The sequence below is a fragment of the Podarcis muralis genome, chromosome 12, assembly GCF_964188315.1.
Source record: "Podarcis muralis chromosome 12, rPodMur119.hap1.1, whole genome shotgun sequence".
In the NCBI taxonomy this organism is placed as follows: Eukaryota; Metazoa; Chordata; class Lepidosauria; order Squamata; family Lacertidae; genus Podarcis; species Podarcis muralis.
This window is the reverse complement of record NC_135666.1, coordinates 1055037-1068162: the sequence shown is the minus strand read 5'-3', so window position 1 is coordinate 1068162 and position 13126 is coordinate 1055037. Positions and strand designations below refer to the sequence as shown.

The window sequence follows — 13126 nt, the reverse complement described above, 5'->3', positions numbered from 1 at the left end:
CTCCTTGTGCCCTCCATCTTTCCCAACATCAGGGTCTTTTCCAGGGAGTCTTCTCTTCTCATGAGGTGGCCAAAGTACTGGAGCCTCAGCTTCACGATCTGTCCTTCCAGTGAGCACTCAGGTCTGATTTCCTTAAGAATGGATGCGTTTGATCTTCTTGCAGTCCATGGGACTCTCAAGAGTCTCCTCCAGCACCAGAATTCAAAAGCATCCATTCTTCGGCGATCAGCCTTCTTGATGGTCCAGCTCTCACTTCCATACATCACTACTGGGAAAACCATGGCTTTAACTATACGGACCTTTGTTGGTAAGGTGATGTCTCTACTTTTTAAGATGTTGTCTAGATTTGCCATCGCCTTTCTCCCAAGGAGCAGGCGTCTTTTAATTTCGTGACTGCTGTCACCATCTGCAGTGATCATGGAGCCCAAGAAAATAAAATCTCTCACTGCCTCCATTTCTTCCCCTTCTATTTGCCAGGAGGTGATGGGACCAGTGGCCATTATCTTCGTTTTTTTGATGTTGAGCTTCAGACCATATTTTGCGCTCTCCTCTTTCACCCTCATTAAAAGGTTCTTTAATTCCTCCTCACTTTCTGCCATCAAGGTTGTGTCATCTGCATATCTGAAGTTGTTGATATTTCTTCCGTCGATCTTAATTCCGGCTTGGGATTCATCCAGCCCAGCCTTTCGCATGATGAATTCTGCATATAAGTTAAATAAGCAGGGAGACAATATATATCCTTGTCGTACTCCTTTCCCAATTTTGAACCAATCAGTTGTTCCATATCCAGTTCTAACTGTAGCTTCTTGTCCCACATAGAGATTTCTCAGGAGACAGATGAGGTGATCAGGCACTCCCATTTCTTTAAGAACTTGCCATAGTTTGCTGTGGTCGACACAGTCAAAGGCTTTTGCATAGTCAATGAAGCAGAAGTAGATGTCTTTCTGGAACTCTCTAGCTTTCTCCATAATCCAGCGCATGTTTGCAATTTGGTCTCTGGTTCCTCTGCCTCTTCTAAATCCAGCTTGCACTTCTGGGAGTTCTCGGTCCACATACTGCTTGAGCCTTCCTTGTAGAATTTTAAGCATAACCTTGCTAGCGTGTGAAATAAGTGCAATTGTGCGGTAGTTGGAGCATTCTTTGGCACTTCCCTTCTTTGGGATTGGGATGTAGACTGATCTTCTCCAATCTTCTGGCCACTGCTGAGTTTTCCAAATTTGCTGGCATATTAAGTGTAGCACCTTAGCAGCATCATCTTTTAAAATTTTAAATAATTCAGCTGGAATATCATCACTTCCACTGGCCTTGTTATTAGCGATGCTTTCTAAGGCCCATTTGACTTCACTTTCCAGGAGGTCTGGCTCAAGGTCAGCAACCAAACTACCTGGGGTATACGAGACATCAATTTCTTTCTGGTATAGTTCCTCTGTGTATTCTTGCCACCTCTTCTTGATGTCTTCTGCTTCTGTTAGGTCCTTTCCACTTTTGTCTTTTATTATGGAAATCTTTGTACAAAATGTTCCTTTCATATCTCCAATTCTTGTCTCTCCTTGCTATTTTTTGGAAATCTGCATTCAATTTCCTGTATCTTTCACTATCTCCCTCACATTTTGCTTGCCTTCTCTCCCCCGCTATTTGTAAGGCCTCGTTGGACAGCCACTTTGCTTTCTTGCATTTCCTTTTCATTGGGATGGTTTTCGTTACTGCCTCTTGTATAATGTTACGAGCCTCCATCCATAGTTCTTCAGGCACTCTGTCCACCAAATCTAAATCCTTAAACCTGTTCCTCACTTCCACTGTGTATTCATAAGGGATTTGACTTAGATTGTATCTTACCGGCCCAGTGGTTTTTCCTACTTTCTTCAGTTTAAGCTTGAATTTTGCTATAAGAAGCTGATGATCTGAGCCACAGTCAGCTCCAGGTCTTGTTTTTGCTGACTGTATAGAGCTTCTCCATCTTTGGCTGCAGAGAATATAATCAATCTGATTTCGATGCTGCCCATCTGGTGATGTCCATGTGTAGAGTCGTCTCTTGTGTTGTTGGAAAAGAGTGTTTGTGATGACCAGCTTGTTCTCTTGGCAGAACTCTATTAGCCTTTGCCCTGTTTCGTTTTGATCTCCAAGGCCAAACTTGCCAGTTGTTCCTTTTATCTCTTGATTCCCTACTTTAGCATTCCAATCCCCTATTATGAGCAGAACATCCTTCTTTGGTGTCATTTCTATAAGGTCTTGTAAGTCTTCATAGAATTGGTCAATTTCAGTTTCTTCAGCACCAGTGGTTGGTGCATAAACTTGGATTACTGTGATGTTAAAAGGTCTGCCTTGGATTCGTATCGAGATCATTCTATCATTTTTGAGATTGCATCCCAGTACAGCTTTCACCACTCTTTTGTTGACTATGAGGGCCACTCCATTTCTTTTACGGGTTTCTTGTCCACAGTAGTAGATATGATAGTCATCCGAACTGAATTCGCCCATTCCCGTCCATTTTAGTTCACTGATGCCCAAGATGTCAATATTTATTCTTGCCATCTCATTTTTGACCACATCCAACTTACCCAGGTTCATGGTTCTTACATTCCAGGTTCCTATGCAATATTTTTCTTTACAGCATTGGACTTTCCTTTCGCTTCCAGGCATATCCGCAACTGAGCGTCCTTTCGGCTTTGGCCCAGCCGCTTCATCAGCTCTGGATCTACTTGTACTTGTCCTCCGCTCTTCCCCAGTAGCATGTTGGACACCTTCCGACCTGAGGGGCTCATCTTCCAGCGTCATAACTTTTATATGCCTGTTGTCTTTGTCCATGGAGTTTTCTTGGCAGGGATACTGGAGTGGCTTGCCAGTTCCTGTTCCAGGTGGATCATGTTTGGTCAAAACTCTCCACTATGACCTGTCCATCTTGGGTGGCCCTGCACGGCATAGCTCATAGCTTCTCTGAGTTATTCAAGCCCCTTCGCCACGGCAAGGCAGTGATCCATGAAGGAGATCACTGTAGTATTTTGTTAATAAGGTTACTTTTGTTGAAATTGTGCTGTTTAGCTTATGAGTTGTTTTGTTAATAGTTTTTTTTATAGAGTGTAAATGCTGACGGTTTGTAAATTATTCTATACGATTTATGTTGCATTTGTGATGTTCTATTACGTTTTTGCTGTCCATGAGCCGCTTTGTGATTTTTGTGAATGAGAAGCAACACAGAAATATAATAAATAGAATGAAATCCATACTCTTTTTTGAATGTACTGAGCCTTTTCCTACTTGGCCCCCACCTGACAGGGAGGGAGCTGACAGGCAAAGTACTGGCAAGGGGAACCAGGCAGGCATGGAGCATCTTTATCCCTTCACTTCTTAGTATCAAACGAAACAGACAGAGAACCACAAAGTATGTTCCCTCCCGGCTGGAGCTGTTGCCCAGTGTGCCCCCTCCTCCTTGCCCCAGCTTGCATATCAGACCCCTCCTGCTGCCTACGGTGGCGGCCAAGGGACCCCTTCTGCCTCTGGGTCGTTTTCTGCTCTGTGATGTGGGTGAAACGCCGGGTTTTAGAGGAAGGAGGAAGATTTAGCAGGCTCCCAAGGGACCTAGTCTCAACTGGCTCTGATCTTGTCTCCACTGCATCTGACTCCTGTCTCTCTTCAGGGCTGGTGAATCTGCCACCTTGCCCTTCTTCCTCACCTCCCAATATTCCCCAGCTCTTTTCCTCTTCTGGGCTGTGTCCTTTTCCACCAACACAAACCTGGCTCCATGCTGTCTTCCTCTGCCCCCTCCCTGGAAGACCCTTGAGGGTCTCCACCTCCTCTTCTTCTCATCTGAACAGTTCCTGAAACCACCAGATGTTTTGGAATAAAACTCCCATTAGCTCCACCAGCACAACTGTGGTTAGATATTAATCATTTCAGATTACTAATTATCTACTCCCTACCCTGAAAGCTAAACAATTACTCTTTCCTTTTCTCACCAGCTCAGTTATGGCTTCACAGCCCAGGTTCTTGAAGATAAAACACAGTTCCCTTTCGTCTACCAGATGCTCCCCAAAGAGGAAAGTCAGTACCAGGGGATCGTTGAGTTGCTCCTCCATTTCAGATGGAACTGGATTGGTCTCTTGGCTGCAGACAATGACAGTGGAGAAAGGTTTGTGAGCATTATGACACCTCTGATGACCAGAAGAGGGATCTGCATTGCCTTGTCAAAAATATTGGCAGAAGAGGATTTAAAGCAACTGCTGAACCCAAGTGATGCTCTTTTCAACTGGAGACAAGCCAGGGTATTTGTTTGCTATGTAACTGATACGGTGAGAATCATATTAATAATGGAAATATGTATGTATTATGAGAAGGAAATAGGGGCCAAAGTCTGGATCACAACAGCTTTCCAGGACATCAGCGTTAGCTTGACTTTCCCTTGTACATTCTTCCAGTACATTCATGGCTCTCTCTCTTTCGCAATTAAGACCAGAATAGGGAGCACCAAACGTGGTGATGATGGACCACTGTCCAATCTTCTTTTCTATTTTTTGAACGAAACATTTAATTGTTCCTATGCAAAGCATGTTTTATCCCCAAAAGGCCGGATAAGATGCAGAGAGAAGGAGGAACGGAAGTCTTTGCCCCAAGGGGAGATTAACAGAGTCTTGTCTGCAGACAGCTATGGCACTTACATCAATGTTCAAGCTGCAGCCCAGGCCTTAAATGCTGCCTTTTCATCTAGACCCCAGCGGATGGTGATGGTGGGAGAAGGAGCCCAATGGGAACAAGGAAGACTTCAGCCATGGCAGGTATTTCCTTCCTCCTTCTGCAAACTGCAATCCATTGTCCTAACTGTGGAATAACAGTAGGAGTGAGACAAAAGTTTCTCAATCCACACAATAAATCCAACTCTTTGTTGCTTTTACTCTTTCTTTCTCTTTATTACATAAAACAGTTAATTCAACAGGGACTGGTTTTTGTTGACAGTCGCAGAAACACTTGTTAATCATCCCATTCCAAAGATCATTAAGAAAGGGAGGTCTTTGCAGTCCATAATAAAGGGGCTGCAGTATGGTTTGGGCAAGAGGATGGTTCTCAGTTTGCAGTCACTTGAGTCACAGGGTAGGAAAACAACAATCCAGCTTTTCAAGGCAACCAGAGGTTAATTGCTTCTTTTCAGTTTCTTTTCAGAAGTGAAAGCTGACAGCCAAGCTTGTGTCTGGCTATCATCAAAAACCACGCTGCTATCTCTGTGGGCAAGGAGTCATTGAAGACCTTCAGTCTGCCTTCTTCCTCCTCCTCTTCTTCTTCTTCTTCTTCGGTGATCACTTGTAGCCGAGTAAGATTGTCTTCCATAAACACGGCTTTAACAGTGAGTCCGTAGGTGACTGTGGAGGCCAATTTTGGATCCACACGTCCTTCCACAGTGGGGACATTGGTTTCCGGGCGGGAGTTGATCACAATGAGGATTGGCCAAGCGTGCCTTCCTCTTAACACATTTCTCCCTTGTGTCCCGAGTTTGAGTGTCTTCAAAACCCAGGACACCTTTGGCAAAGGCTGTTCTCCAACTGGAGCGCTTGCAGGCCAGTGTTTCCTAGTTGTTGGTGTTTATACTACATTTTTTAAAGATTTGCCTTGAGACAGTCTTTAAACCTCTTTTGTTGACCACCAGCATTACGCTTCCTATTTTTAAGTTCGGAAAAGAGTAGTTGCTTCGGAAGATGATCATCAGGCATCCGCACAGCTTGACCAGTCCAATGAAGTTGATGTTGAAGAATCATTGCTTCAACACTGGTGATCTTGGCATCTTACAAAAAGATAACTGTCATAACAAAAAACCAAATAACACAATAACACAAACTGCCACAGAAAAGGCCTGTTCTTGTGTTGCCACGCTCCAGACCTCTTGTAGAAGACGTGCGCATGAACAAGTCCATCAGATGATGATTGTGGGGGTTATGAAGGCCTTCTGTGGAGTGACCCTGTAGCACCTGCTCAGTTAGGAAACATGAAATGCTTGTTGAATCTGCTGATGAATCTCTCTAACCTCGGAAGAACGGCCTTTCCTTATCACTTTGTGTAGCATTCATGGTGATGAAAGGAAATGCAGCTATTGAACCATTTTACTTGGAGCAGGCATGACCATTTGGAGCACAGGAAGCCGCCTTATACTGAGTCAGATCACTGGCTCATCAACCTCAGTGCTGCCTCCAGGGATTTGTTCCCCTGGCTTTCAGACAGAGCCTCGCCTGCAGGGACTGGAGATTGAAGCACAGGCCTTTGGTGTGAAAAGTAGGTGCTGTTCCACTGCAATACAGCCTGTAATGATCTCTGGCAAGCAAGCAAGCCCCAACAAGAAGCAATGACTCTCCAGCAGCTTTCAACAAAACACCTCCAGAGCACGGCTTCTCGCCTGCTCGATAGTTGGTCAGTCTGAATCTTTACCCCTCCCACAGCCGGAAGGACGTCAAACTCCTGCCTTTCCCCTCTTGTCCTTCCGTTGCCCTCTGATCTTATCCAGTCTCCTAGAATGGGGACTGAAAGGCTGGCCTTCGCCCTCCCCACTTTCACTTCACATAGTCTCAGACCTCTGCTTATCTGCTGATTGCCTAGCAACACTCTGGCTGCCTTCCAACTCTTCCTCTTCTTAAGAGCTAACAGTATCTTCCTTGAGAAAGTGGGAGTGTCGAACTGCCCTTTTGTCGACTGTCAGCCAGCTCTCATCTGCAGAGTCGGTCCCTCTTTCACTTAGTTCAATTTCTAAGTCTGACTCTTCCCCTTCATTCTGGTGAGCCACGTTCCTGACACAGGCCTTTCACCAGATGTCATGTGCAAGAGCAACATAAAGAATTTTAATTATGCTGTAATCCACCATCAGATCCTTGGATGAACGGAGCTATATGAATTCAATCTTCACTAGAAATGAAAGGGGTATCTGTGAAAATGATGTTCTCTCAGCTACTTCTAATAGACCAAAGTGTCTGTTAGGCATTTTGGTTTTTTTTTAAAAAAATGATTGTATTGTCGTTTGTATTGGTCATATTTATTATTAGTATTAATCTTATTCTGTACAGCTCCTTGCTCCAAGTGAGGAACAATGAAATACTGCTGTTTTCCCTGTCATTCCAGCTCCACCTTTTCTTAAAAGAAATCCAGTGTTTGAATACTTCCAGGGGCACAATGTGTTTGGATGAGAATTGGGAGCTGCCTCCTGACTTTGATATCATGAATTGGGTGTTGTTTCCCAATAAGTCTCGTGCTCTAGTGAAGATTGGCAGTATAAGGAGAGAGGCATCTACTGGCATCAAGTTCACCATCAACCCAGAAGCCATTGAGTGGCCTAAGAAGTTTCACAAGGTAGGAGATGTTACCGAGGAAGAAGGCTAGGAGATCCTGCTCATCCTCTTCCTGGAGCCTCTTTTGCCAAATGACCTTATAAGGGGGACCAATGGTGTCCTTTCCCCCCAGTTTCAGCTGCCAGCGCTGCTCCTTCTTGCCACAGCAGCTGAGAGGGGAGAGGAATCTTGTGGCTCAAGAATGCACTAGCGCCCAGGCATCCTGAGAAAAGGCAGACTATGTTTCCCAGCCAGGTCCCTCTCAGTCCACCTGGGAAGGAAAGAAAGCAGCAACCGGAACTCTTCTCCCCCTCTCTGCACTGTCCTCACTCCCCCCACAGCATCAAAGTAGGCTGGTTTTTTGTAAACCCCAAATCTTACACCCAGGAGTTTGCACCCTGTGGTTTGGCATGTGGTAGATTACCCGAATCCTAAAGTTTGGCAAAACCACATTAGAGAGCTGGTTTCAGGTGTGGAGAATCCTCAGAGGCAAGAAGAACAAATAGTACATATTTTATGGCTTTTTATTTAGTCATCTGGTTGCACGACAAAAGATCCATGTCTTCATGCATGGGAGACATTGGCTACTCTGAGTCCCTCTTCTTCTGTCCCCAAGAACATCCTGAAATTCTGCGGGAAGTCCCAGGAGTCATATTCCTTCGCATCCTTTATCCATGAATGTGTAGGGACCTATGAGCCCTTGGTGAGGGATGATCTTCCAGACAAGGCATAGGCAAACTCAGCCCTCCAGAAGTTTTGGGACTACAATTCCCATCATCCCTGACCACTGGTGCTGTTAGCTAGGGGTGATGGGATTTGTAGTCCCAAAACATCTGGAGGGCTGCAGGTTGGGGATGCCTGCTCTGGACTCTCCAGGGAGATCTCTGCTGGCTGCTCTCTAACTCCCCCCCCCCATCTCATAACTAGGCATTTCTTCACGCAGCTCTAAAGCAGCTCTTACTCCTTCTTAAACAGACTTCCCACTCCTTCTCTTCTTCCAAGCGGAGCTGAGCAGACTATGGGGACCCTTCCAGCTCTCCTCTCCAGACCAGCACCTGACACTTGGACAGACAATTGGTACAAGAGGAGCAGGCAGTTCCTCCCAAAAATGCACAATAAAACCTCAAATATTTAATATTTCTCTGTACAGGGCTGCCTTCTAAAAGTAATCACCCATTGCCAATCACCCATTCCCACCACCCTTCTGAGTAATACCCCTCCCCACCTTCTCACTATATAGAAGGATCTGGCAACTTCTGTTTCAGTGTATCTGAAGAAGTGTGCATGCACACGAAAGCTCATACCAAGAACTAACTTAGTTGGTCTTCAAGGTGCTACTGGAAGGAATTTTTTTTTGTTCTAAAAGTAAGTTAGTTATTTATTTCCTAGACATCTAATGGGAGGTCGTTCCACAGGGAGAGTGCCACCACCGAGAAGACCCTCTGCTTGGTTCCCTGTATCCTCACTTCTTGTAGGGAGGGAACTAGCAGAAGGCCCTCGGAGGAGGACCTCAGGGTCAGGGCTGGATAAAGGGGATGGAGACACTCCTTCTGGCATACTGGGCCAAGTTCATTGAGGGCTTTAAAGGTTAGCACCAACACTTTGAATTGTATATAAATGTGTGATATAAAATTTAAATGAACAAACCAACCAAAGGGGTGCTGCTGTGCAGTAGGTGGACAGGGTCAGGGGGACAGGAGATCCTGTTGGGTCATTTCAAAACCATGTGGGTGAAATCCAGACACACAAATACCCCTAATGCACCTACTTTCCCTCTCCCTGTATCATTTTTATTGATTCTCCATGCACCTTCTTATCTTCATGGTTAGGCCGTGCCTCGTTCCAGGTGTAGCAAAATATGTCAACCTGGATTTGCAAAGGTGGTTCCAGAAGGAAAGCCTGTTTGCTGCTATGCTTGTGATCCATGTGCGGAAGGAACCATGTCCAACCAAGAAGGTGGGTGAGAAGGATTACAAGAGAGGAAGCATTTTTGCCCTTTGCAAAAAAGGAACAAAGAATTGCTTGCCACTCTTTACCTCTGTACACATTCCTATTTCCGGAGCGCAGGTGGTCATGGATGTAAGGGATGCTGAAGCCACTCTTTTCCTCTTCCTCAGATGCAGATCGTTGCACCAAATGCCCAGAAGATCAACATCCAAACAAGGACAGAGATCAATGTGTCTCCAAGATTATCACCTTCCTGGCTTATGAAGACCACCTGGGGATCACCTTAGCTTCCATTGTCCTCTTCTTATCTTCTACAGCAGGCATTGTGTTAGGAATCTTCATTAAATACAAAGAAACCCCAATAGTCAAAGCCAACAACCGGGACCTCTCCTACACCCTGCTCGCCTCCCTTCTGCTTTCCTGTTTGTCCTCCTTCCTCTTCATTGGGCAACCAAGAATAGCGACCTGCCTTCTCCGACAAACGGCCTTCAGCATCATCTTCTCCGTTGCTGTTTCTTCTCTCTTGGCCAAGACCATCACGGTGGTGCTGGCCTTCCTGGCCACAAGGCCAGGGAACAGGGTGAGGAGATGGTTAGGGAAGAGTCTGGCCAACTCCACTGTCATCTCCTGTTCTGCTGTGCAAGTTCTCATCTGCACCATCTGGCTGGGCTCTTCTCCCCCATTCCCAGAGCCCGACATGCACTCCCAGGCGGAAGAGATCATCTTGCAATGCAATGAAGGCTCTGTGGCCATGTTTTATGTTGCCCTCGGCTACCTGGGCTTCCTGGCTGCCATCTGCTTCACGGTGGCGTTCCTAGCCAGGAAGCTGCCTGGCTCCTTCAACGAAGCCAAGCTGATCACCTTCAGCATGCTGGTCTTCTGCAGTGTTTGGGTGTCTTTTGTGCCCACCTACCTGAGCACCAAGGGCAAGTACATGGTGGCCGTGCAGATCTTCTCTATGTTGGCCTCCTGCTGGGCTCCTGGGCTGCATCTTCCTCCCCAAGTGCTACGTTATTGTGCTGAGGCCTGATCTGAATACAAAGGAGCACCTGGGAACAAGGACTTAAGATGGCATCGGATTGAAGGAGCCAAACCACTGAGCCAAAAGCAAAGGAAAGGAAAGGAGGGGGGGGGGGACAAGGTGCTTTGTGCTCTTTTGTGGTTTTCAAATGGTCTTCTTTCTTCTTGCCCTCTCCTCAAAATGAAAGAGACGTGCATAGCCACTGTTATGTTTTTCTGTTTGCTACTTTGGAAAAGAGCAGGGAGGCTTTTGATTTATGCTCAACAAGGAATTGAACAAGGTTTTACTTTGCTCTCCCCCCTTGACCAATGCTGAATGGACTTTATTTAAAATTATTCCTGGACTAGACTAGGAATGCTGTTGGTGCACTGAAAAAACAAGGCCCCCGGGTCTTAGGTTGCCTCCCCATGCATTAGATCCATCAATGACCATCTAGCATATATTCAACACACAAAAAAGCAACAATTTGTTGTGGGCAAAGGACAGCTGGACATAGAAAGGACCCAATTCCCTTCAGGAGCTCCTGAGGGCCGCATCCAACCTCAAACTGGCCCTGACTGAAGCGCAGAGCGTTTGAGGACATTTGCAGGGAATCCGCAATGCACCTTTACCAAGCTGTTCTACTACCAACCTGAGTGTCTGCTTGTGAAACGTGGACCACTTCTGAACGCCATCTCCAACTCTGAGAGATCTCGCCAACGTTGTCTCTGAAAGATTTGCCCGGTCCAATGCCAGGTGTCCGCCATTCCTGAGGGGGGCAGGCAGGCTCTCCCACCTGCAGCCCGGGATGGCGGGGTCTTTGTGTCTCTCTGTCTGAGAAGGAGAAAGCCTTCCTGGGGGGCCGGTTTGGTGAGGCTCTCCCTGCCAGGAGTTCAGCCTACACTCAAGTAGGACCCTGGCAGAGACACCTGCCCGACTGGCATGTTCCCTCCCTCCTGGCCGATCGTTTGGGAGCTTCAAAAGCTTTCTTCTGCCCGAACATCACAGCGACCGATGCCAACAGACACCGGCACACTTAGGGATCTGCAGAGTTTGCGCATCATGCGCATGGCAGACCTCAGCAACTCAGCATTTTGGCTAATCTACTTTATCTACCTATGAACACACAGGGAGCACTGCAACATGGCTCCCCTTCTCTCCAGCATCAAAGGACAACAGTCCACTTCACGGAACACAGGAACACAAACACACTGTTTCCGTCCCTTCCCACTCGGTGGAGTCAAAACATATAATGTCATGTGAAAGGCAACAATCCCATGACTGCAAACATGGAGCAGGAATTCTAACACTCCCCTGGGCCTGGGCCTCTCCTTCGCCCGGTTTCCTGAGGGAGTTTCCCCCTTGAGTTTCCCTCTCGGCTGCTCCCTTCCTCCCAGCTTCTCCTTCATTTTTCTTTCTCTCCCTCTTTCTCTTTCCCTCCATTGTTTGGGGGCAGCTGGATTCCCCCCCTGGCCAGGCCGGCCCAGGAGGAGCCCAGAGAGATGGCAGGGCCAGGAGGAGGCCTTTCCCGCCCTTTTCCGAAAAAGGCGGGAAACGCCATTTTCTTTTGTAGAGATGTGATGGCAGCCCCTGTGGGCCTCGTGGCTCCTCTGTGCGCTCTCCTCCCGGCTGAATGATGGTGGCACCTTTGGGTGCCAGCGCTCCTGGGGTGTCTGGCCGCCCGGCCACCCTCCCTCGGCATCTGCGCCCAGGGTGGCTTTGCCTCAGGGGGCACCTCTCTCCTCACCATGTTGGCACAATGGAGGAGGCCGCGACCCTTGGAGATGCCAGGCCTGGGGGGATCCTCCATGTTCTGCACCAGAAGAGGCAGCGAGGAGGGAAAGGCCCTCTCTGAGGCCTAAGAGGGATAATAATAATAATAATAATAATAATAATAATAATAATAATATAATAATAATAATAATAATAATAATAATAATAATAATAATAATAATAATAGGGCCTTTTTCTCCTCGGAGGCGGAGGGTTCCCTCAGGGGAGTTTGACCCCCGGACCAGCTTCCTTCGTCCCACCAGAGTCAAGGCAAGCCAGGGCCGAAAGGGGGCTTTCTGTCCCCGGGGTCCAAGGCCCAGATGGGCACCCCTGGGTGCGTCTTTCTGCCCATACACACGCAAACAAAGACCCCGCAACACGTTTATCCGTCAAGGGCGTAAAAGGGACGTATATCATCTGAGTACAAAGGAAGCCTGGGAGCAAAGGGGCAGTGAGCATCCCTTTTGGGCAAAGCAAAATGTTTGTCCAAAGGAGAACTTCCAGGGGCAGTAAAAGTCTATCTGAGGTCAGGTTTCAAATGGGATTTAATTGGTCATGGGATCCTTAAAAGACGGCATTTCCCTCAGATCAGCCAAGACCCTCTGGTCTCCTTTTAAAATGTCCCCCCCCCCCCTCTCTCTGAGGCTTTTTGCCACCCATCACTCTTTGTTCTGTGCAAACCCTTTCAAGGAGTTTTGGCGTGTAAATTTACTCCCAAGTAAGCATCACAAGTTTTATTTTTGTCTGATTACTCGTTTGAGGAAACAATAGTTTTGTAGTCCTTTGCGGTGAAGGAAGGTGAGGACAGGTGACCTCACCTCGGCCCGAAGTCACCTCCCCCCCCAAGCAGGCTCAAAGCTTCTCAGAGCTTTTCAAAATCATTTTTCTCAGCAGCTAAAAGGCATTAGCTAAGCATCAGAAACATTCCGCTTGCTGTAACTCAAAAGATTGCAACAAGGTAGAGAACAGAGCCCATTGTCTTCTCAGGCCTTTCTCAGAACCGCATTGCAACTTGCTTTCTCTCCGGGAACCATGCCAAAGCACAAGAATGAAACAACGGGAACACTCTGAAAACCCCCTCACCCCCTTTCCTGCCAAGAGTCCACAATAG

General features: G+C 47.0%; 1 pseudogene; it reads left to right on the top strand.

Moving 5' to 3' along the window:
* Positions 1-9318: 9318 nt before the first annotated feature.
* Positions 9319-10424, top strand: LOC144324983 (vomeronasal type-2 receptor 26-like; annotated as a pseudogene).
* Positions 10425-13126: the final 2702 nt, after the last annotated feature.